The sequence below is a fragment of the Ambystoma mexicanum genome, chromosome 7q, assembly GCF_040938575.1.
Source record: "Ambystoma mexicanum isolate Mex_15411 chromosome 7q, UKY_AmexF1_1, whole genome shotgun sequence".
Classification (NCBI taxonomy): domain Eukaryota; kingdom Metazoa; phylum Chordata; class Amphibia; order Caudata; family Ambystomatidae; genus Ambystoma; species Ambystoma mexicanum.
This window is the reverse complement of record NC_090941.1, coordinates 74,413,363-74,438,909: the sequence shown is the minus strand read 5'-3', so window position 1 is coordinate 74,438,909 and position 25,547 is coordinate 74,413,363.

Sequence of the window (25,547 nt, the reverse complement as noted above, 5' to 3'; positions counted from 1 at the left end):
ACGCCCTATTGACATCCCACCTCGCCCTTGGCATACGCTTTCTATGGACTTCATCACCGATCTACCTCCATGCTCCGGATACAATACGATTCTAGTAATCGTGGACTTATTCTCCAAGATGGCGCATTTCATTCCGCTCAAAGGCTTGCCAACAGCAGCAACTCTGGCCCGAGAATTTCTCGAAAACATCGTCCGACTGCACGGTTTTCCTTCGGTTCTAATTTCGGATCGAGGTAGTCAATTTATTTCTCATTTTTGGCGAAGTTGCTGTCGGTCGGCTCAAATTGATGTGAGACTATCGACCAGTCACCACCCTCAGACCGACGGACAAACCGAGAGGACCAATCAAACTCTGGAACAGTATTTACGCTGCATGCTGCAACAAACTGAAAAAACTTGGAAAGATATCCTTTGGATAGCCGAGTATGCCTACAATAACTCTGTCCATTCGGGAACTGGGAAAACCCCGTTTTTTCTTTTGTACGGCAGTCACCCTCGAACCTCGGAGTTGGATCCCCTCCAAGATCTTGAAACACCAGCAGTAGACTACCTGCATTCTACAATCACCCAAGCCTTTAAGGAAGCTGTTTCTCACCTTCAAAGGGCTAAAGAACAATACAAGAAAGGAGCAGATCAACATCGGAAGGAAGCCCCTCACTATCAAGTAGGGGATCAAGTCTGGTTATCCACCAAATATCTATCTCTAAAAGGGCCACGCACATTCAACCCAAGATACCTTGGTCCCTATTCCATCACTACCATAGTAAACCCAGTAGCGGTCAAGTTGGACTTGCCCCCGCACATGAAGATACATCCGGTCTTCCACGTCTCTCTATTAAAACCCGTGCAACCTCAAACCCGACTAACCAAATCTCCAAAACCTATCCTAGTGGATGGAGAACTCGAGTTTGAAGTCAAAAGCATTCTGGACTCCAAGATCTCCAAATCTAAACTATTCTACCTAATTGACTGGAAAGGCTACGGCCCCCAAGAGAGATCCTGGGAACCTGCTGAATATGTCCACGCTCCTCGCCTAATCAAAAGATTTCACCGAACATTTCCTGACAAGCCAAAACCCCCGGAGAAGCCCGGTTTGGGAGGGGCCTTGAGGGGGGGTACCGTCATGATCTCTGCTTCCAAAAGTTCAGGGTTTTCCCAACTCCCTTGGAAGCAGATCCATAGCCCAGGTTCCGAGTGCCAACCAGTCCCAATTGGGACCTTTTGGACCCAGTCCTGGCGCCAGTGGCACCAGGCTCATAAATATGCCCAGTCCCAGCGCTGGAAGCGCCGGGCTCATAATGCTTGGGTGGACTTACCTTCAGCAGACCATGCTGCTTACTTGCCTGCCAGTTGAGCCTCTGATCCTCTTCTGTTTGGAACTACTTTTCCTGTTGGGTGGGGCTGGAGCCACTCCCTAGATTCAGAACACTGGAACTCTTCTGGAAGGCAGGAACTCTTTTCTTACCAGGAACTCTTTTCTTACTTGGGCGTGGCTGTGGAAGGAGACACCTAAGCACTACAGGAGGCTATTTAAACCACACCCGGTGGATGAATCTTGCTTTGCGTTATTCTGCAACCTCTGCAGCAGAACGCTCATCGTGTCTTCTGCATCCGGTCCTGGGCCTAAGGAAAAAGGCTTACCATCCTGAATCCAGTCTTCAGCAACACCTATAAAGACAAGAAAGAACAGGTTAGCATTCCGGCATCTGAAAGGCAAAGGCTTACCATCCTGAATCCAGTCTTCAGCAACACCTATAAAGACAAGAAAGAACAGGTTAGCATTCCGGCATCTGAAAGGCAAAGGCTTACCTACTGTTTGTGCGCTCCGGAGGTCTTCACACTGCATTCCGGCATCTGAAAGACAAAAGTTTACCAACTCTTCGCACGCTCCGGAGGCCTTCGGCGCTGCATCCCGCATCTGAAAGACAAAACAAGGTGCGTTTAAAGACATTGGGGAACTTTAATACTCACGTGCCATTACTCCTTTCCACATCTAATCCAGTGGGTATTCCGGCACCCTGCAGCCGCTCCGAACTCGTACCTGCAAAATAAAAAGACAGTTAGAGCGCATAGTGAAGCAGGCAACAAGCGCTTACTTACGTGCTTCCAGGCGCTTCTATTCATCACACGGGCTCCATCTTCAACTCACTTCAGCCCGTCATCCGCCATCGCCGGAACCCTGCAAAACAAGATACATCATTACTAAAGACTTTAAAGACATTTGAATGACTCGAAACTTACCGTTTGTGCAGTAAACGACGGACAGCAGTCCTCTGAAGTCAAGAGGCCTGCGCTACCTATCCAGTGAAGAAACTGGTTACAGCACCCTGCCCTGAGGCAGATGGAGAGCTCGGCATTCACTTACCTAAGGTGAGAGCGTTAACCTTTGGGGGTCTACAGGAGAGGAGAAGAGGAAAGAGATAGGGACACCCCAATAACCCCAGTTCATTAACCCCATATTTTCTATCTGCAGACATCTTACTCTACACGTCAGGCATACAGTGCACAGAGGTCCAGCCCAAAGAGCCAACCGGGTGCTACACATCACCTTTGAAGATACGGTAGTCGCCCAGTCAAGACCGGCGCCTCTGCGAGAATCAGGTGAGCGTTACAATTCTTTATGTTTCAGAGCAACTGGGAATAAACACAAGATGCTGGAGAGTAATGGAGCTCCCAAGCATATAGAAGCGACAGCAGCCCTCATGGACCAATACTGGACCTGTAGCACACAGGCCTATGCCCAGTTACCACCACACTGGGGCTGACAATGCTCCTTGGTCATCATCCACTCCACCATGCATATAGTTCCTCATTCAGACCTTGTAGCACTTTCTGAATAACCGATTATTCAAGATGTGCCTCTCCCATACACTAAGAGGTCCCTGAATTTGCAAAGGAAATGTCTGGCCAGCAATTACTGGTCCCAATAGTCCTCATATAGACTTGCAGCAATACTTATGGAATTTTGTCTCTTCAGTCGGCGCTGGTCTTCTTTACATCTCTTCTTGCCCCAGGCATAGAGACTGCTGCGATTGCAGAATTGTGGCAGAGTACTCACTATGTGTTACTGCAGCTAGAAAATGGGACTGAGCAGGGATTGAATGCAATAAGGGAGGAGTTGCGAGCATTAAGATTGACCATTCTGCAGAACCACTATGTGTTGGACTTAACTGCTATGGGGGTGGTGTGTGTGTTCACAAATTGGCACAAGATGTTGCATGTTCATGTCTGCAAATGATGCAGAGAATGGGGCATTGTCAGCAGCTATAAACACATTCCACACCCTTCATGAGACAATGGTGAAGGATGCTGGCAGAGTGGTCGAAGAAGACTGGCGCCATGCAATTTTTGCTTGGGTACCACCATGGTTGCCAAATATCAAATATCTTTAAAATACTAGTCCCAGTTCTCGTAGGGGCTCTTCTTACATTCTGTGCATGTTAAGTGAGACCGAGATGATGCCAGGCGTAGGAATAAGGGAAATTATATGATGTCAGTGTCTTGCTTTTTCTGGGCCAAGTATATGGACCTTAGAATTACGTCCCTGTAGACCCTGACAAAACAAGTCATTGGACTCAGATAGGCAACAAATCCCACATAAACCATTGGTTATAGAAAATCCAAATGAATCCTTTTAGGCCCTTTATTCACTCGTTTATACCCACACACATAACATATAGTCAATTATACAAAAACATAGAAAAAGTGCATCATCGTTAGAATGGTTGCAGAAGACACCTTCCTCTCGGCCACCACGACACTGCTTAGTCCCAGAGCAGGTAGGCAGAGAGATCACTCATACTAACGGAGTCTGGAGCCGAGTGTCCTCCATCTCAGTGAGACTGCATCACATGGGGGTCCAGTTCTATCTGTGTTCCTAAGAGGAATACCTCTTCTATTTATTGGGGGAATCCCCGCCCCTCAATGGTTACCAGACTGCCCTCAGCCAAAGAGCAGACAATAAACATGAGGCGCCAAGAGTGGAAAATTCCAGCTAGAAGTGGAAAAAACCAGCTTATCTTCCTTGCCTTCTTTCCCAGTACCCCTTATCACTGCACCTGCAGAATGCTCAGACTCCCTTTCTGGCTCGTCCTTCGGCAGACAATAGAACAACTATTCTCCACAGTTAGCTTAGCTGACATCAATATGTGGCCTTGCTTCTGCTGCAGAAATGCATGTTTACTTACTGTGCCCATGAAATCATAGGCTTTCATTGCAGTAATGGAAGTGAATGTCCAAAATGGCCCAGCACCTGCGCCATGTTCTTTTTAGCTCATTTTTCACACACACACTACACTCCACACCTTGGACAATCAACTACCATAACCTAATGGGCGAAAAGATGGTTCCCAAAACTTACGGAGCATCCTCCACAAATTTGGAATACATGAAATACAACAACAAACCAAAATAATTAAAAAACCCAAAACCCAAATAAAAACAGAACACAATGCCTCAGGAATCCATGCAAACAACTGACCCCACCCATCCGCGTCCTGATCTTGAGTGACTTGGGCAATTAGATTTTTCAATCTACCAATGTCTTTCTCAATGGAACGAAATTATCCTCTAAATTAAAACAACGCATCCCTTCTACGGCATCAGAACCTAAATTATGCTTCAAAAACAAATAGTCAATAGCAGCCCTATTCTGCAAAGTAGTCTTTCTAAAATATCTGTTATCTAACAATAACTCTGCTAAAGCCTGCAAAGTCTCACTTTCACTACCAAGCAAGCAAGTTTGATCATGGTTTTATACCCTCCAGTAACCAGACCCCAAATCCCCACTAACGAAATGGCTAACGCCAAAACTTCAGCTTCAGATAATAAATGCACCTCAGAATTGCAATCAGGAGACAGGGCAGTATAATGAATAGCTCGCATAGACCGCTGAACATCAGGCTGTAAAGGAAACATCAATCCAAGATGTGTTAAAGCACAAGGGCCACCCGAAATATTAGCAGGGATGTATGAATAAGTACAGTTCCCACAGGAAAACAACCAACCCGTAGGAAGTTTCACATGGTTCAGATGATTAGCAGTTAAAACAGTATGATTACATAACATGTTTTTTGACACATCAACACAAACACGCATAGGTTGCACACATAGGCTCTGCTCAAAACCAGTTCTTCTCTCGCTTTTGGTCAAATTCAATTGTTGCCATTTCCCAACATAGTTCGGATCACAAGTCATATGATAACAAACATCAGCAGGAGCAACATCGTTGGTGATGATGCAAGTCATGTTTTTCCATTTGTGGTCTGTGTCCGCACAGAACTTACAATACTCATACACGGAAAAAGAACTCTGTACATCGGAATCCTCCACCAGAGAATCCTCATGCAATACCCCGAATAGGTATTGCAATACTGGGGTAGGTGTTGGTATAGCCACAGGCAGGTGAAAATCACATTCACGGAATCGTGTACCTCTGCCAAACAGAAATCTGAAAGTTGTAGGGTAGGGGAGTGAAGGGAGCCAATCAGGTGAAGGGGATTGTTTGTCACAGGAGATGCAAAATTGTCTGTGACCTCGCCAAGCACCCCGCAGACTGCTATTGGTCAAATTTGGTGAGATGTTACTGCCCAAGCTGTCCCAGATATGCCTGTCCAATTACCATTAAATATTATATCACCTTGTGCTTTGAGGGGTGCCTGACCTTCAAAATGTGTTGTCATCAAGGGGTGGCCATTTTCAGGAACACGAATAGGGAAACTCCCAATTAGATTTCTTAATGTATGTGGTCTTTAGGAGACCTCTGATGAACAGCCAATGCCCATATCAGGAGTGTATTAATTGATGCAATGTTTGAAAAATGTTATTGTGCTAGTTTTCTCTTTAAAAGATGTAACCCAGAAGTGTCAATTTGAGAATGCTTGTCATCAGTTCAATTCCACAGAGCTGTCTGTGTTGGTCTCCCAGACATTGTGTGAAATAAAAGTGGGGTTTTTCTTGTACGGTGTACACTTCATTCTTGAGATCTTCATTTTTTCTTGGATTGTGCTGTGGAGCACCTTTCCAGTACCATCCCTTGTAATCCAGAGGTATTTCTGCCAGCCCAAGTGGCTGCAACTGTAAATCTGTTTGATGGTGTTTCAGCGGATTTACTGCTGAAATACCACCAAATGTTTAATGACGGCCATGGCTTGGCAAAACTAATGAATGGTATGAGATAGGAAAGTTAGATGATGAAGTTGCAATTTTACATGTTAAATACCCTATATCGGCAACTATTTACTTTCTTTCTGAAATTCATAAAGTCTATGATGCCCTAAAGGTAAAACAGGCACAGTTAAGATATATATATACCTTCTTCGCCTTTCGTGGTAATGTGGCCAGAGGGAAGGCTAGACTCTGAAGCGGGGTGTGAACGTGGTTTAGTAGCAACCCAAAGAGCAAAGTATAACAGTCCAAAATAAAGCTTTCATTCCCTGGCCGGGTGGGCGCGGGGGTTGGACATGGCCAGTAAGGACCCACCAACCTGAACCATTATCGGCCATGTCCATGCCACCAACCCGATCAGGGTTCATAAGGGATGCGAATGACTTTCTTTCTTTCCCCTCGGGAGATTCATGCTGCTTACGCAGCCAATCTACTGAGGGGAAAAAGAAAAAAAGATGGAGTCCACTGCCATAGGATAAAGGTACTAAGGCTCTTTTCTATTTCTGTGGTGGTGCCTTAATGGGAGGTGGGGCGGACCAGAGCTCAAAGCAGGCAAGTATGGAGGGAGGGGTATGGGGGAGATGTTTTGTTTTGTTTGGGGAGTTGGGGGGTGGGGAGGCAACAGGGAAACTCCCTGTTGCCTACCCACATAAAAACAAAAGGAAGGGCCTCGAGTGGCTGGAACAGCAGGCACAGAATGTATATTCTTGCCTGCTGTTCAGCCAACTGATTGGCAATGGCCCTTCCCTGGGTGCGAATGGGTGCGAATGACCATATAAGGTTCTATTCAAATATATATATATATATACTTTAATTAAACACACCATGTACAATAATAGCTAACTAGAAAACACATGTAATCCCCTGGCAGGGGAAAAGAAAAAGTATCCCCGGAGCGACAAGCCACGCCAGGATCCTTGAATAAAAATGGAATACAAATAGAGTAAACAACCTTGGTGTGTGACCACGTGAGGGGTCCTTTACTTTAAAAAAGAGAAAAAATGATTGCATGGTGCGAGTGGAGCACCATTGGAAAAACCTTTTTATCAACCCTCACAAAGGAGGTTTTGAGAGCGAGCTGCTCTGTACCCTTTCACCGTTGCTGCCCGGACATAAACGGAGGCGCTCCCCTGACACGTGCTCTTCTGTCACCACTGACCCTGGCCTCTCTAATACCTGGCACTCCTCACAGCAGGCAGAGCAGAGCCCAACAATTACAGCCTCTGTGCTGCGTTATTTTCTTTACAGGTGTTGCTCCCTGCCAGGCATCCCACCAGGACTTTCCGGGCCGCAGCTGGCAGGCACGGCCCAGCTTCAGGAGGTTTGAGGGTCCCCCCACTACTGCAGTAAATGTCAGGCTGCACCTGACATATGCAGCCTGGCCAGATTAAAAGATGGGACCCCCCTCCTCCCACGCTGCTGGGATTTGCAGGGATGCATCTAATATACACAGCCCATTCAAAAAAGGCCGTGGGCCCTGACCCATGCTGCTCATGATGACTGACTGCCAGAGGAACAACCTGCCTGCAAAATACATCTTAGCTCAGAATAGGAGTGAAAGGACATCAATAACAGCAGAAAGGATCTTGAGACAGCCCTGGCCAGGCTGTCTTCAGAGTAACACAAACAGGTGATTGCTGGAAGGTTTAAAATACATTTTTAACAACTGGCAATTACACTGGTCAATTCTCCAGACCATCAGTCTTCACTTGTCAAGTTTTTACAGAAATGGAGAAAGACCATGTGCAAATCAGGCTAATTCCCACCCCCATAAGGGGCAGTCCAGCCTGAACTGCTAGGTCACATCCCTTCTGTAGAGAACACACGCAGACCAGACATGTTTCAGCCTCATTGGGCGTCGCCATTGAGGTGTAGATTGGATCTCTAAGACCAGCAGGCAGGCAACCCACATCTGGGCATACCCGTCCCACTTGGGGTGACAAAGCAAAACAAAGAAGTAATGGCTGAAAGGTTTCGAATGAATCTCAAAACACAGGCAATTACTCTGGGCAACCCCACAGACCACCATTCTTCGCCTACCAAGCCATTACAGAAAGGGGAAAGACCATATGCAAATCAGACTTGGTCCCACCTGCAAAGGAGCAGTCCTGCCCGAACTGCTAGGTCACTTTCCTTCTGCAGGAGACCACAAGCATCCCCAGACATGTTTCAGACTCACTGGGTGCCCGGAGCAATGCCAAGGGTTCAGATTTATTCAAAACCTTCCAGGTGGTCAATGAAAACTATTTCCATGGTCAGCTGTAACAGCCAACCTCTCAGGCCAAGCATGTACAGAGATGACATTGTAATCATTTGATGCACTATATTATAGTATTTTGTGACTGATGCACAGCAGGATTGTCATTTTCAATGGCCCTTGAGCTGACATGCCTCATTTGAGGCCATTATATCCGCAGTGCAGAGTGATTTTTCTTTGAGATAAGGATTTTGAAACACACGCGCTATCCCTTGGAAACAAGCCCTTACAGCACAATCTTCATTGTGTGGCCATCAGGGGAGGAATAGGGCCAGAACAAAACGGAGCTGCGCTCCTACAAACACGTTCTTGCAGGAGCACTGTTGACACTGCCGGACAAATCCCCCCAAGTTGAGAAAGCTCACTGGCCCTAGCTGCCGCGAGTCTCAGAAAAGATGTGTCTCATGCATTTGAGCAGCGCACGTTATCACAGACTGCATCTGAAAGACATCCTTTGCTCAAAAGCCCAAACTTAAACAATGAAACTGTCCAAAGCTGTACCTATGTATCAAGCTTTTCACACATTTTACTGTCAGGGTTACTATTCTGACAGAGGACATGAGCACCATACCAAATGTGCATTGCATGCTCAGAAGGAATTAATGTTTGAACTACTAGCACAGACATGTTTGATAAATTCGTGGTCATTCTTAAGTTCCCAAAATACACTTTGTTTTTAATACAAAGCAGCCAGCATTCTATATTCAGGGCACGCACATCATTCGACAATTAGCTCCGTCTCCAGTCCCGCCCAGACCACTGATAATCCTGCCCCAGACCTGTTCACACCACTGACAATCCACCCTCCTAACACGCGCACGCGCCCGAGGGGGGGGAGTTCCCCCAGTGCGTTTTGCCCATTTCCAGCACTAGTTGCCATCCCTCGCTGACCACTTTCATTCACTAACACAGCAAAATGCCTTTTACACTGCCACCTGTCAGTTAACAGTTGTAGTCAGGCCAATAGCCTTCATATGAATCCCAAAGAGGCAAAGAGCATGAAGTTAGGGGCTTGGATGCGCAAACATTGGCTGTCTAATCTCGGCAACTCCTCACAACCCTCTTCTAGGTAAAGGAATTTAGTCATGTTGATCGATGATAAATCGACAATGGCACATCAAGTTAGTGCCTTGGTTAAAAACAGGTTCTTTAATATGCATTAGCGCGTCATGTTTAAGATTAAGGAGAAAGGACTAATTCACGCACGAGCTGCACAGGTTACTAGTTGAAATGAATTTCAAGGCTCTTTGTATGCCACACAGAGATTTTTATGTATCAGGAATGGCCTTCACTAGGAGCACGATCCAGGATGTCGGTTGAGATCTTTTCTTCATTGTCAAGTTAAAAAAGCAACAAGTGGTAAGAGTTCCGAAAAATGGTAACCCACACATCTATGAGGGTGGCGGGGCTCATTTTACAAAAAGTGTATATTCCACAGAGGCGACCGTCTACATTTTCACTTTCATACAAATTGGTCCCCCTCCATGCAATTCCAATTTGCATTAGGAGGTGCAAAAAAAGAGTTAAAACAGCCTGGTTTGTATTGGTACATCTATGCACATGCGTATATTACAGGGCCTGCGGTAGTGGCCCTATAATTTGTTTTTTTTAAAGCAATTTTTATTGATTTTATTTCAACAACCAACACAAACCAAACTTACAGTGCATAAAACAGTATTTGAATATACATCACTTTATCCGTGTACACTATTTCACCCATTCCCACCCACCCTTCCGAGCCTACTCTCCCTCCTGTTCTGTTTATCCATCTCACATTAGGGATTCATTTCCAGTGTTTCCCGTTGGATCCTGGTCATTTGCTTCATCGTGCGTGGGCCCAAACAATTAAGCTATTAGTTGTTTCCAAGCTATCAAGGTTCCAGCCTCCTCCCCCCCCCCCAACATTGCTTGCTTCCTGCCATACTGCAGTTTCCGCCTCTGCCCATTTCTGCAGATCTTTCCACCATACTTCTATTCTTGGTCTATGACATGCCTTCCACCCCATAGCAATTCTTCTCTTTGCTAGTGCATACGCTAGGTCTTTCAATTTACTCACATGCTTGAGTTTACGTGGTCTGGGGAACCCTCCTATCAGGCAGGCCCACACTGTGTTGACCACCATTTTGATCCCTTTCTCTTCCATCCTATGTGCTATTTCTCCCCAGAATCTCTCTATTATCGGGCATGACCAGAACATGTGTACCATTCCAGCGTTTTCTTCGTCACATTTGGGGCATGATTGGCGTCCTACATTTTTGAATTTGGCTATCCTTTGGGGTGTCATATACGCCCTGTGTGTTATATATAATTATATCTATTGTAATATAGCATTTCTTGACACTTTCTTGTGATATCTTTGTGCCTGCTCCCTCATCCCATCACTCATTGGGGCGCCCACTTCCTCTTCCCAGTCCTGTCTAAGTTGTATCACTTCCTTCCCCACTTTGGTCATCATCAGTTCATATATTCTAGATATTTCATGACCCCCTCCTGCAATGTCATATATTATGTCTATAGTGGCGTCCGGTTCATCTGCCAATACTACTTCGGACCATGTCTCTTTAATTCTCTGCACCACCCTATGATATGTGATATACTGCCCCATGTGTAACCCTGTTTCCTCCACCAGCTCCTCAAAGTCCTTTATACTCCCCTCTTGCCACATGTCGCCCATTGCTGCTATCCCCACCAATTCCCAGTGCTTCCTAATCATCAGCCTTAGTTGCTTTTCTTTCCCCGCCAGAGCGACTAATGGAACCTGCGGGGAACACGGGGATGGATTCTCCATTATCCGACATGGTCTCCTCCATATCTCCCACCTTAATGTCATCATCCTCGAGCGTCCCTCCACATTCACTCTGGGCAGCCATATCATCTCTTTTAGGAAAAATGGGGCACAGTCCCGTCGGAACAGCCTGGATTCTGAGGTCGGTTCCTCAGAGAGCCATTTAGCTACATATTGTAGTTGACTTGCTATGTAATACATTTCATAGTTTGGTATTCTTATGCCCCCTTTGTCGTGTGAATTTTGTAGTTTCCAGAGGGCCACTCTGTTCCTTGTCCCATACCATAGTAATTCCCTTCATATGCTGTCTAATCTGGCAAAGAATCTCTTAGGTATCAAATATGGGATATTCCCGAAATAATGCAACAGTCTGGGCAGGACCACCATCTTGAGCATCGCCCCTCTTTCCATCATCGCCAAGGGGAGCTTCACCCAGAACTTCATACTGCTTTCAATATTCCTGACTGCTTTCTCAGTGTTGCATTGATGCTCTACCTCCACCGTATGATATATGTCTATCCCAAGATATTGGAAAGTACTGACCTCCCATGGTATCTGCAAGATCGGTAGCTGCTCTATCGGGACCCCTCTATATCTGCCCAGTGGAAATATACAAGATTTTTTTGGGGTTCACAGCTATGCCTGAAAGCCTTGAAAAGCGGTCCATCACCTCCAGGACATACTGGAGGTTTTCTTCCGGGTAGCGTAAATACAACAACATATCGTTAGCGTACAAGGAAATCAAATGCGGTTCCCCCCGTATGGTGATTCCTTCTATGTCATACTGCTGCCTTAGGTATATCGCCAGAGGCTCTAAGGCCAAGATGTACAACATGGGGGACCACGGGCATCCCTGCCTAGTGCCTCTGCTGAGTTGCCACCTCTCAGATATCACCACTCCTGTCTTCACCCTGGCCAGCGGCGCGCTATATAATAATTTTGCCCATTTGAGATAGCCCGGTCCTATTCCGTAATTGGACAGGGCCGCAATCAGCCATGGCCATTTGACCGAGTCAAATGCCTCTATTGCATCCAGCGAAACTATTGCCATCTCACCCGCATCCCCATTTGCATGTTCAATGACTCGATGGAGTCGCCTAAGATTGTAAGATATGTTCCTATTGGGACATAGCCTGTCTGGTCAGGGTGTATTCATTTATTAATGACTCTCCTCATTCTGTTTGCCAGGACCGCCGTCAGTATTTTACTGTCCTGGTTCAACATCGACAGGGGTCTGTAAGAACCACACTCACAACCCGGCTTATTGGGTTTGGGGAGTGGTATAATAATCGCCTCTCCTAGGGACTCTGGCAGTCTTCCAACCTCATATGCCTCATTTAGCATCTCCAAAAGCAGGGGGAGTATCTAATTGTTGTACATTTTATAAAAGTCACTGGGGAGTCCATCTGACCCCGGGGTCTTACTAGTGGGTAGTTGCCACTCTACCTCTTCCAATTCTTCTAGAGTGATTGGCGCATCTAGCTCCTCTCTCTCCTCTGCGCTAATCTGCGGCAATCCAATATCCTCCAGTGTATCTCTTATTTCCCTGCTGTCACTATCCTCCGCATCTCTGTACAGAGTATGGTAGTAATCTGCAAATTCCTGATTAACTCCCTCTTGAGTATCTATTATACACCCATCTTCGTTTGCTATCGTTCTGATTTTGGGTCTGGGAGTCTCGCTTTTGTATAGCCATGCCAGGACTCGCCCTGGTTTGTCCCCCCCTGCATGCTGCCTCTCTATATATTTTTTATAATTGCGGTTGCACAACCTGTCCCAGTGTCCTGCACATTTCTGTTGCAGCCCAAGTATTGCTTCATTATCTACCTTAGTGTTACTTCCCCTTTTCAATGCTGATTCTAGCTCCGTTTCCCCTTCTTGTAATTTAGCCAAAATCCCTCCTTGTAGCTCCTTGGACTTGGCTATAGCTATCGCCCTCACTACTACTTTGAAAACTTCCCAGAGCATGCCCGCTGTCTCCACGCTGCCAGTGTTGATCTTGAAATAGCTTATTATTTCCTCTCTCATATCCTCCGTAAAGGCGTTGTCTTTCAACGCTTCTGCTCGGAGGCCCCATGTCGGTATCTTTGCTCTCAGAGGTCGATATTGCCATACTAATATCAGTGGTGAATGGTCTGAAAGGACCCTCGCTTTATATTCTGCCTGCGCTATGTCTATCATTAGTTCACGCGTGACAAACACGTAGTCCTGTCTAGTGTGCAGGTTCTGGGGGGCTGAATAGTGTGAATATTGTCTGTCCTGTGGGTGGTGCAACCTCCATGCATCCTCCAACCCGAAATCCGCTAACAGTGACTGCAATGTCCCAGCAGCTGGGGTGGGTCTATCTATTTTGGCATCCAATCTATCTATTTTCGGGTTTAGTACACAATTAAAGTCTCCTCCCCAAATCACCGGCCTCCCTAAGTTCCCGCTAAGGTTGTTATATAGGGTTCTCAAGTATGCCGCCGTTTCCTGATTCGGGGCATATGTGTTCATAATATTTAGTTCCTTGTTTTCCAACACCCCTTTTATTATTACCATCCTCCTGTCTGATTTGACCGTAGAGTGCAGTAACTGAAATGGGACATGTATTGCAACCCAGGTAATCACCCCTCTGGCATAGGCTGAATATGCTGCGCCTACAACCGTCCCCCTCCACTTCTTCCAGACCACCTCCAACCTTTCTTGTGTTAGGTGTGTCTCTTGTAGCAGGGCTATGTCTATTTTCTGCCTGCGCAGATACATCATGACCTTATTTCTTTTTAAATAGCTGTTGAGCCCCCTAACATTCCAAGTAACTATTTTAAGATCTCCCATGACGTATTAGGTTCCCACTCTTCCCTCCACAAGTACAGTCCAGGTCTCGGTTCTTCCCTCTTTTCGTGTAGGCTCGTTCCCCAACATAAACTCCCCTTAACTATAAACACCTCAACTTCCCCAACCCCTTCCCCCCCTCCTCCATTCCTGCCCTGCCCCAACTTCCACTGCAAACCCCTCCCGTCACTGCCCCTGCCCAACTTATGCCCAGCTCCATCCCTGGATCTCAGGCACCCCTGCATTTAGCCCTTTCCAGCAAGTGCTGTACTCACGTCCCAGCAGGGAGATATCACCCTAACGGCGGTCCTACTACTCTAATTCCCGGGGGTAGACCTTCTCCATCTTGTGGCTCCAAGTTTACTCATCAGGCTAAGCGCCCTTATCGTTGCCCATCTTGTGTTTTGCTGGTTATATTCTAGTCCCACATGTTCAACTGTCACATGTTTAACTTCTCCCGGTACTATTCTATTTACCAAGTCTGTAGTCTTTGCTCCCGGCCCTCTCCTCCCTCCCTTCATCATACATAGCATTGTGTTCACTTATCGTGTGCTTGCTGGCCTTGCTCCTCATCAAGTTCCGGACAGCCGTTTCCATCCAGCCATGTAGCCACCTCCTCTGGTGTATCAAAAAAGTGTGCCTTGCCTTTGTGGAAGATCTTGAGCTTTGCAGGATATAAGAGCATGTATTTGTATCCAGCTGCGCGCTGTCTCCTCTTGATTGCCACATAGCTATACCGCTGTCTTTGCTCCAGCATGGTGTAATCAGGATATGCAGTGTTGGGCGTGGATGCCCTTGTTATCGTTCCTCCTTTTCGAAAGAATTCCAAAATCTTTTCTCTGTCTCTGTAGTTCAGGATTTTTGCTATAATTGCTCAGGGGGCCGGGGGGATTCAGGTTGCGGTCTCCTCATCAGAGCCCTATGTGTGCGCTCAATTGCGAACCCTTGGGAGAGCTCGCCTGCTCCTATTTCTTGTATTATCATGTTCTCCGCGTAGGACGTGGGGTCTTGGCCCTCCTCTCCCTCTGGGAGACCGACCATGCGTATGTTGTTGCCTCGCTCTTCCTTTGGCCTCCTCCGCTCGATTCTCCAGGTTAGCCACCTGTTGTTTCAATATGTGGACTTCTCTAGCATTGTTTGTGTTTGTATCTGTGTTTGTTTTCACCGCGCTCTCTAGGCCGCTCGTCCGTTCCACCAGGGCTCTCACATCTTGTCTCAACAGGTTGATCTCAATTCCTACTGCATCTATTTTGTTTTCCAGTGCAGTTCTCAAGTCTGCCATCGCTGCCCCCCATGAGGTCTTCAGTTCCATGATGGCTGTTAAGATTGCACTATCTTCCCATGGAGAGGCTCAATCTCCATCTGTGGTAGGCACCACACCGAATCTATTTTGCGCTGTGGTGGTGGGAGATTGCTGCGACTTGGCAAAATGTCTATCGTAGGCTGCTTGCCCTTGATTTTACCTCCCCTGACTGACATTACCCCTCGTTGTTGTACCCCTGGGCCCGTCCTCACAGGGTATTGGCAGCTCTTCTTTCTCGTGCGTCTCCTCCCGTTGCGATAGGTAGCACTGCTCTTTAGTGGTTATTTGTCCCAAGCCATGTCTTAGCACCTGGTTATCAGCTGCACCTGCCCCTTACTGCTGTTGCATTTGATGTCTCATGCTACGCCACCGCCTGAGCTCCAGCTCGCCCATTTCTTTCAGTTCTTCTTGGTGTGTGTTATTTATGGTCTTTTCCCTCTCGTGCCTCTCTTTCTGCTTCTTCAGGTTCCACTAGGTCTTTTCATCGTGAGCATCACCTCTGGGGGGCAATGTGTAGCTCTACCACACCTTTCTGGAAGTCCACTTGTTTACGACCCGGGGGGGGAGGCCCACGGCTGTCCAATTCTGTCTCAGCGCTGTCACAATGTCCTGAGTGTGGCCTCTTGGTCTCCCCCCTACTCGGCCCTCCTGCGTGCGTTGGGTAGTTGGGTAAAGGGGCCTGTTTCCTGTCTTTATCGTGGTGCTGTGTGCACCATAGCATTTAGGCTTGCCTTAACATGGGTATGCCTGTCACTGCCTGCTGCCAATGTGGTTTTCGCCAGCAGCGTGTACCCGGGCCTGTTTCCCAGCGCGCTCGTAGCTTCCAGCGCGCTCTCTCCGGCTTGCATGCGGCCGCGTCTCTGTTACCTCAGTGTCCGCTCACGCCCCCTTTGCCGTGCGTCACAGTACCATATAGCGGTCTATTATCATTCTTGGGGGCATGTCCTTGAAAGACCACGTTCACGCTATCACTTTTTTCACCTTAGTAAGTTTTAATTTCTCATTTATTATCTCCTTCCACGTTTGTTGCCCACTGCCTTGTGCAGTATACAGTTCGTCGGCAGCCCCCTCTTTCTCGGTTTGGCACCTGCGGTTCCCGAGCCACAAGCTCTGGATACGCCAAAGGCTCGCAGGCTTCCCCACCTTCAGTGTTGCATCCGCTGCACTCTTCTACTCCTGGAGGGCTCCGGCCTTCCGTGCGTCTCTGTGCTGCCCGGTCCTCATGGCAGGCCGAGCCCGCGGCTCCTACCGGTCTTATACACAACATGTTCCCACATCCGCACATCAGCAGGCCACTGTGAGCTCTCCTGCCCTGCCGTGCAGTTGCACTCGGTGTCTGTTCCTTTCGGGTGTGCGCACTCCGCACCCTCTGCTATCTGTGAGGCTGTGCACTTGTGCTGCCACGGCACCTTGTTTCCCCGCAATAGCTTATCAGCTGTCCCTCCTTCTGCAGCTCGTTCCTCCGCCACTTCTGTTACTTCCACAGGTCCCTTTGTCTCGGGGTCACCGCCATCTTGGTGCTTTGTTGCCGTTCACGGTCCGGGACACAAAGTAGCAAATCTCTTGTTCGCTCGTGTCAATCTTTCCGCAGATGCACGCTTCTTGTTCTCTCCTTATTCATGCATCCATGACGTTATTTTAGTAACGCAATCTGTTGTCAGGCAGCTCGCGCTTTCTAGGATCACTTGCCGGATCACGGAGCTCTATGGAGATGCAGCCTACTCCATGGCTGCCAAGCCACGCCCCTCAGTGGCCCTACAGTTATGGTTAAGTTGCTCAACGCATACAAAGAGCACTTTTTGGGTGGCTTATAACTTCGCCCCCCCCCTGGATGAATCCTCAAACAACTTTGGAAAAAAGTATATGTCCCAATCAGATTGATTCTGAGAAGTTTGGTTAGGTTTCGTGCAGTGGGTAGCAAAGTTGTAGGGGAGTTCCAAAATTTCCATAGATGCAATGGAAAACAAATTTTGCTCACGTCTACAACTTAATCCGCTGGAGGAATGTTCGACAAATTTACACCAGGAGCGGCGGCTTGGTCCCAAAAGCATGCTTTTGTAAATTTGGTGTAAATTCATCAAGTACTTTTTTCTTTTTAAATGACAAAAAAGTAGGTAAAATAATATTTATGATGTCTGGGTGCAGTACGCGGACATGCCGCTGATTGAACCGGAGGATAGTGTGATGTCCACGAACATCGAACACGCCCACTGATTGGATGGTGAAAAGCGTGATGTGCGTCATATTTGAATAAAAAAACACAAGATTGCACTTGTCAAACTAATAAAACAATCCCTGGGGAGATGAGGATGGGTTATGGCCATAAAAAGTCTAAAGACAGGCGGTTTTTCATCTCTGATGTCTGCAAACATTCTGGGGACAGCTCTGTGATCTTCAATAACATCTCAGATGTTCGTGGGCATCCATACATATTTTTGCATTACAGGGTTGGTGAAAAGCAGCTTTTGGATGGCGTATTACTTTGGTGCCACTCAATGAAACGGTATGAAATTTTGTGATATCATTCTAGACATGACCCTGAATGGTTCTACAAAGTTTGGTACTGTTATGCCAAGAGGGAACAAAATTAGAGGGGTGGTCACAAAATATTTGAAAGGCTTATACATTTTGTGCCGTTTCACAAATCTGCACAAATGTTTGCAAAAAGATTTAAGACCCCGATTTGAATGTTTTTGCAAAGTCTGGTGGGATTTTGTGAAGAGGGGACAAAATTAGAGTGGAGGGTTACAAAATGTTTAGATGGGTTATAACTTTGTTGCTGTTTGATGAATGTGCACAAAAGATTTTAAAAAGATTATAGACCGAACCTTGAATTTTACTGCAAAGTCTGAATGAAGTTTGTCAACTGGGAGCTAAGTTATATGACTGTTTTATGTGTGTATATTTTTGACACTTTTGAAAAAATAAAACATGGTGGATTTGCAGGAAAGTTGTGCAAGGAGCATTGGCAAGGACATGATGCATGGTTTTACAAATGTGTCTGTGTTTTATTTTCTGAAAAGTGTCATAATGTAGGCACAAAAAATCGTAATATACCTTTGGTGACTGAGGTGAAGCCGGTAGCCATGGACAGTGGCCAGATTGTCAGAGTGATGGCCTGTGGCCAAGGGCAGTGGACAGATTGTCTGAGTCATGACTTGGATAATCTGGCTACTGGCCATGACCATGAGGGACTGGCAATGGGGTTAAAGTGCATATGGCCATCAAGGACAGGGTATGTGGTGAAGATTTTCAAAATCAGTATAGGTTTGTAAGAGAAAAGAAATTCTGCCTGTGGCTAAAATTCTGTCCGCGACTACAGCTACTGCAATGGTATATAAGGCGCTATATAAATGCAAAATAACATAACATAACATAACAATAGATCGCTGTGACTATTGCTGCATACACTCTGAGGCAATGCTAATCAGCAGAAAATGACCAAGCACGCCGACCCAGGTGCCCACGTGGTCACCAGGCCAACGCTTGAAATCATTAACCACCCTTATTTGCGACTATATTGGGACAGGATACTGGAAGTGGATGCTAGACTCATTTCCACAACCTCGCAGCAATGACTGGCCCGTAATCCACATGCCTTGGGAAAGACCATAGAGAGTCGAATCAGGTGTCAGCTGACTTCTAACATTACATATAGCATCAAGAATGGTTTTAAAGACTGCTTCATTACGACAACAGTTACTTATTGAATAACCCAGTGCTGAGGTGAACAGGGCTCACTCTCCGATTCGAAACCTAACATTTGAAGAAGGAAGGACACCTTCACAAAAGAACCCCATTAACAGCAGCAGGGCAATCTGTTTAAAGTACTAGATGAAGCACAGGGCCATTATACTGCCCTGCAATTTTTTGATAATCGTATACTCTGATTTCATTATAAGGGCATATAGCATAGCCGAACCATAGGTTTGAATGGGAAGAAATATACTGCTTGCGGCTACAGCCTGAAGTGCTGTACTGAATTACAACAAACCTGTGCGAGGAGCATCAGCAAGGACCTGAAAGCATAGTTTTGCAGATCTGTTTTATGTCCAAATGTAAGCACAAAAAATAGTTATAGAAGTTTGGTGCATGGACAATGGGCCTGGCCCTCGGCAAGGACGAATGCCCACTCTGATTTACTTATTGGGGCATGTGGAATGGCAGAAGCTCAAGGTTTAAATGGGGAATATGTATTCTATTTGCTGCTGCAGCCCAGTGTGCTGGATGGGATTGCAGCAAAGTTGCGTGAGGAGCATACGCAAGGACTTGAAAGGATGCTTTTGTAAATCTGTCCTGTGTTTTACTTTTTTGAAATTGTCGAAACGTAAGTACGCAACATAGTGATATAACTTTTCTGCCCTGGGCAGAGGGCCTGGTCTTCGGCAATGACAAATGTCTACTCTGATTTGCTTACTGGGGTATGCGCTGCTGATAACGACTCACACAAGTATGCATTGCAAACAATATGTTTGTTAAAGGAGGCTTATAGTTATTTTATATATGTTAAAAGAGGAATTATTAATAATTTATATACAGTGATGCAACATTATGAACCATTTTCATGTATGAAACATATTACATTGACAGAAAAAACTTTGTTAAAGGGACGTTACGGTTAAGATGTACCGCACCCTTGGAACTCTTCTGCCACAGCAGTTAGCTAGTAGTCTCCCGCTTTGGCATCCCTTGGCACTTCCATCCTGGGCTCCCAGGTGCCAGGTGGATATATGTGTGAATGGTTTAAAGCAGGTAATGAGGGAGTGTTACAAACATAACAGTAAAACCAGAAAAACGGCTGTCTTGTGTGATGGTGTGGTGTGAAATCTGGGTTTTCTAATAAGGCCTGGGCTAGACAAGGGGTATGCGGAGGCAGTGGATAGTCAGAAAAGGAATGGATTATGGTGTTATTGTATACTAGAGAGAAACATTTCGGACATAAATGTGTTTCTGTGATTTTTTCTTTTACTCTAGTATACAATTGTCCATTATTACTTCCATTAGCATAGTAGAACATGCTAATGGGAATGTTGGAGAATCTTATTGAATTTAACTACTTTATTGAAAATGTAAAGTAGACAGTGCCTATACGTTTATTTTTTTTGTTCTAATTTTTAACTGTGAAAGGTGATTCCTAAAGGAACCTTTTTTACGTTTTTTTGCAGGGGAGGACAGAAAGTAAGGTGGGTAGGAAAATGAGGGAAGGGACACCAACTACAGATATGGAGGGGCAGGTGTACAGGGGAAGATAATGCGCATGTGTTAAATCTAAGGTAGAGGGCAGTGTTTCTCATGCTCCTTGATGACAGCTTTAAACGCACTTTGAAATTTCTCCCCCCTGCAGAGTGGTGTGTTGAGGCATATACAGAGTACTGTTGTTTTCGATCAATATGCATAAACAGGCTCTTTTATTGCATGCAAGGTAGCTGGTGGGATTTTGTTTTCCCCAGAAGTAGGCTGAGTGGTTACAGCATTGGTTGGGGAAGATGAGGTAGAGGAAGATCGCCTACTACTTCCTAAAAAAGGATCAGCCTTTCTGAGAGCATTCCAGTGTTTGGATTTGGTGTGGCACCAGAAGGAGGTGGTCCCGTGGGAGTACTGCACACATTGTCCGCGACGGAGTACAACGTTTCACTCAGTGCATTTCAGCCTTTTATACATTTCCAACAATGGTAAAGAACTGCCACACCCATGATTCTCTCTAGGTGCTAGAGGTAGGCACTTCCTCTAACCCATCTTCTTGGTTCTCTCTATTGTCTTTTGAAGTATTGCTCTTCTTCTGTTGTGTAGGTCATCCAGCTGGTCGTGGTGTTGGCTCTTGGAGAGGAGGGATGGCAATAGCTGATACAATTTTTAAGTTAAATAGCAGTTTTCCTAATATTTTTCCAAGTATGTGCTGTATGCTAGATTGTTAATGGATAATGAGTAAGAATAGGTGTAGGAGCTGTGCAAAATGTAGTTCCAAACTGTTCCCGAAGCACGGACCCGTTCGCAAAATGCTGACGCATTTGCGAACAAGTCGTCATGCTGCACGCATATGCTCACGTTACATTGTGCGGAAACGTCAATGAACACAAAAACAGTCAAAAAAGTTGCAAAAAGTGTATAGAAGTGTTAAAAATGATGCTAGAAGGTGGGAAATGGCAGAGTTTTATGGTGAAACTTTATAAATTAGATAAACATGTTGCTATATTGGGGCAAGCATGATATTAGTAAATTGTAGGAAATTAGGGTGCACTGGTAAAAACCCATGAAATTCACTGAAAAAACTTTGTTAAAGGGATGTTATGGTTAAGTTGCAATAATAAAACCCCATGAAATGTAATGAAAAACCTTTGTTAAAGGGGCGCTATGGTTAAGTTGCACTAATAAAAACCCACGAAATTCAATGAAAAACTTTGTTAAAGGGATGTTATGGTGATTAAGTTGCACTTATGAAAACCTATGAAATTAGTGAAAAAACTTTGGATGTGTATGTGCACAATGAGCTGAGGCCAAACCCTAAGGAAATTACTTCAAGAACATATGACAAGAGTAATGTCTATATATATATATATATATATATATATAGCACCTTTTGAATGTTCATATTCTGACTGTCAGTGAACAAAAACACCTGGCCTAGATATGTCAGTGAACTACAAGTGGCCCAGGTATGTGATGTCATCAATGACATTTGTGATGTTATCTTTGATGTCCTGGGTGTTAGTCTTAGCAGTGCACGGTGGTGGCGCGAGTTATGGTTGCTTAGCTTACGATAGCTGGTGAATTTCCAGGGTTTTTCGGTTTTACTTATAACCATAACGTCCCTTTAACAAAGTTTGTTTTTTCATTGAATTGCACTGGTTTCTATTAGTGCACCTTAACCAAAACGTCCCTTTAACAAGGTTTTTTCCTGACATATATACACACAATGCCCATTGTACTGTATGAGTTATGTATGCAATAACATGCATGCAGTGTGTCTTGTTATTTTCCAGACATAGGACTACATTCTGAAAGCCTAAATCTATTCAACTGTGTGCATATGATGCCACATATACACGATACACCAATAGAAAAGGAACAAAGGATGTTGTGAATCACTTGTAACTATGCGACGATATGCAAGTGGCTGGGGTTTTCCAGAAGGAAGTCACTTAATCCTAGGAAAGCATACGTGGAGGGGGTCCATTGGTTTTGGTAGTGCTGTTTAATAGTTCCTGCTTGATTCGAAAAGCTTATTTTTTTTGCTACGTGACAACTTCTTATGCCTCAGAGAGTGTAGCTGCTCGTACATTTCACTGGTTACATAAAACCATTTGTCATTCTGCTTAGCTTTTGCATTCAAAAAATCAATCCTTCACGGCAGGTTTTATTTCTCTGGTATGAGCACATTTCACTGTGCGACTGTTTGAAATACCCAGAATTCCTATCGTTTGAATTACTGTGCTGAAAGCAACACAAACAAAATGTACTTTATTTGCATGCTCAACACACACCCTGTCGTTTGGGAATTTAGTTTTACACATAAAACAAAGCATTTCATAGCTGTTTTCTTCCTTTGAGTTTCTTGCAGAACAGAATCTACTCTTAGGGTTAAATGGCAATTTTTATTTCTAAAACTGAGAGGATTTCTCCGCTTACAATTCCTACTTATTTCCTTGAAGGGCTAAAGTTAAGTATGAAAATGTATCACAGGTATTACTTTTAAAATATGTGAAGGAAATAATAAGGGGTTCAAATATTTGTCAGGCAGTGTCGATCAGACATCCTTCTAACCTAGCAGCTTTAACCCTTGATCAGCATCACCACACTGGCAATTATGGGACATAGGAGACCATCAACGACCACAATAAATCATTTTTATGGAATTTCCCAGGTGGAGCCAGGTTTTGCAGCGACAAATCCACTCCACCTGATACCCCTGCTCAGCTTAGCAAAACCTCCAAGGTCCCCGCCTGCATTATATTTTGATGCGGGCAGAGAGGGCCTCATCTGTATCATTATGCTACATCAATAAAAAGCAGGTGAAATCCATAGGGGGGAACTGTACTGCTGGCCTCCATGCACACACATGGTGGCAGGCATTAACGTTTCTTGTGAAGTAGGAGTGCAGTAAGGCCCAGGAAACCAGGACCACACAGACTCCCATGCCCTTTTGACACTCCTACCAAAAAGAGTATCAAAATCCCATGCAGCGGGCCGTGGACACACAATTGTTAGCATGCACAGTCCTTAGGGTGAGATATACACGTCTTCTAAAATGAGCATGGTAATGTTTTCTATCTGCCAAAAGTCATTTCATAAATGCATTTTGGTGGTAAAAACAAAGCACTTGGTCACTGCTCAAGAGGATGGAAAGATTCTATCATATCTATCATGCATATATCATTCTTTTAGGATATTTGTTCATCTGGGAATTGAGCAAAGGCACATACATCCTTACCCTCAGACCCATCAAACATTCTTGAAATGAATTTCAGACTGCCTTTGGACTCTGAGTGACTGATGTCTCCGACACTTTTTCCTCACATCCAAGTTCTGAGTCTATCCATATCAGTATGTATGCTTCAACGTTACAGACATTTTAATGTTAGAGTGGGTATTGTGAAAAATTAAATGAGCACCAATCCCAGTGTGCAATATGCACTTAGTGGTAAAAGCATACAATCCTTTTATCACAAACATATTTGTCAAATATACAAATCTTTGGTAATTCGTATGTGCCCAAAGTGCTCTTTGATTTTAGGCAAAGCAGGCTGGAGCCCTTATTGGTGCTATTTCTACCCTTCCTCATTTTCATTGGGGTATTTTGAAAAAGTATAATAATCCGCTCCTACAAAATAATGTATATGGATATTATAGGATTTGATTATATGCTCTTCTCATTTACACAGTGTAACATTCTTACTCCAACTACAACGTATTCGGAAATACTGCAACGTAAACTGAATGCGAGCACTAGAAATAAAGTTGAGAAAATTTAAAAATTAACAGTTTACAATGTTGGTACATTTCCTCTTTCTCAATAGCTGCCTTATCAAAAACACAGACAAATAAAAAGCCCTGCTGCAAGATAGGTTTTTTCTCTCTAGTCACACTGCTGTTAGCAATAGCTGGGCTGGCTCTAGCAAGCACACATCAGACAACAGTACTGCAAGACTCTTACACACCAAGAAAGCGACTGAGACAAAGAGTGAAAGAGAGAGAGACAGAAAGAATGTTAAAGAGAAAGAGGCAGAAGGAGAGGGTGAGAGAAAAAGAGTGTTCTATTGTAAACAACCGGGGATAGGCAGAATAGGATCAAGCACCTGCGTAGATACAGCTACGAGGCGCAGATTGTCGCAGTTACCATATTAGCAGCCGCTACTTGCACAGCAACGTCAAGTCAAGCTCTCAGTCTGTCTCTGACGACACTAACAAGCACATTGGAGAAATATATATGCAAGGAGGGAAGCATTGAAGGGAACTGCTGAACAGTGAAGCGCTACAGGATTCAATCCCACGCAGAGTGAGCCAGGGATACGCTGCACGCCATTTCAAGATGTCAAGCACAGCAGATGACAGCTGAAGACAGGCATCTCATGACAAGCTAGGGTGCATGGCTGCAAGAAAATCGGGAAGCAGAGGTGTCAACTGGATCAATACATTGACCCCATATAAGAATACGATTCGTAGTAAAGTACATAAGGTCCTGAAGAAGATGATCCAAACAGCCAAGATTATCGAAACCGGTCGACCATAACGAGCATGAGTGAACTCATGCAGAAGACGATGAAAAAACCAACACCTTTGTGCACGTCAGAAATTTAGCATCATCTAGTGGCTGCCTCTAGATAGTTGGACTTACCTCTAGAAGTTGTTGCTCTTGATAGAGAACTTATGAGTCAGTTTTAATAGCAGAATCAGGTTTTCAGTTGACAGGACATACCTCAACCTACCGGTGATTAAAACACAGAGTTAAAATCCAGATGTGAGGATATGCCCATGTCACTTGTGTACAAGACACATTTATTTTGTTTGTGGGCTTTTTTTAAATTAGAAAAGGAAGCTTTGTGACCTGTATCTTTTTTTTATTATTGTTTGAATGTTGAAGTGGATAGGGTGATTTCTTCTGCTATCCCTTTTAGATAGGAGTTGCACCATCCGCCTCCTAGGGAGAGAAGCATAGGATGAGAGATAGGGTGTTCTTCATATAGGGACACAGCCTGCATGTGTGCATGAGAAACATGTGTAAGAAT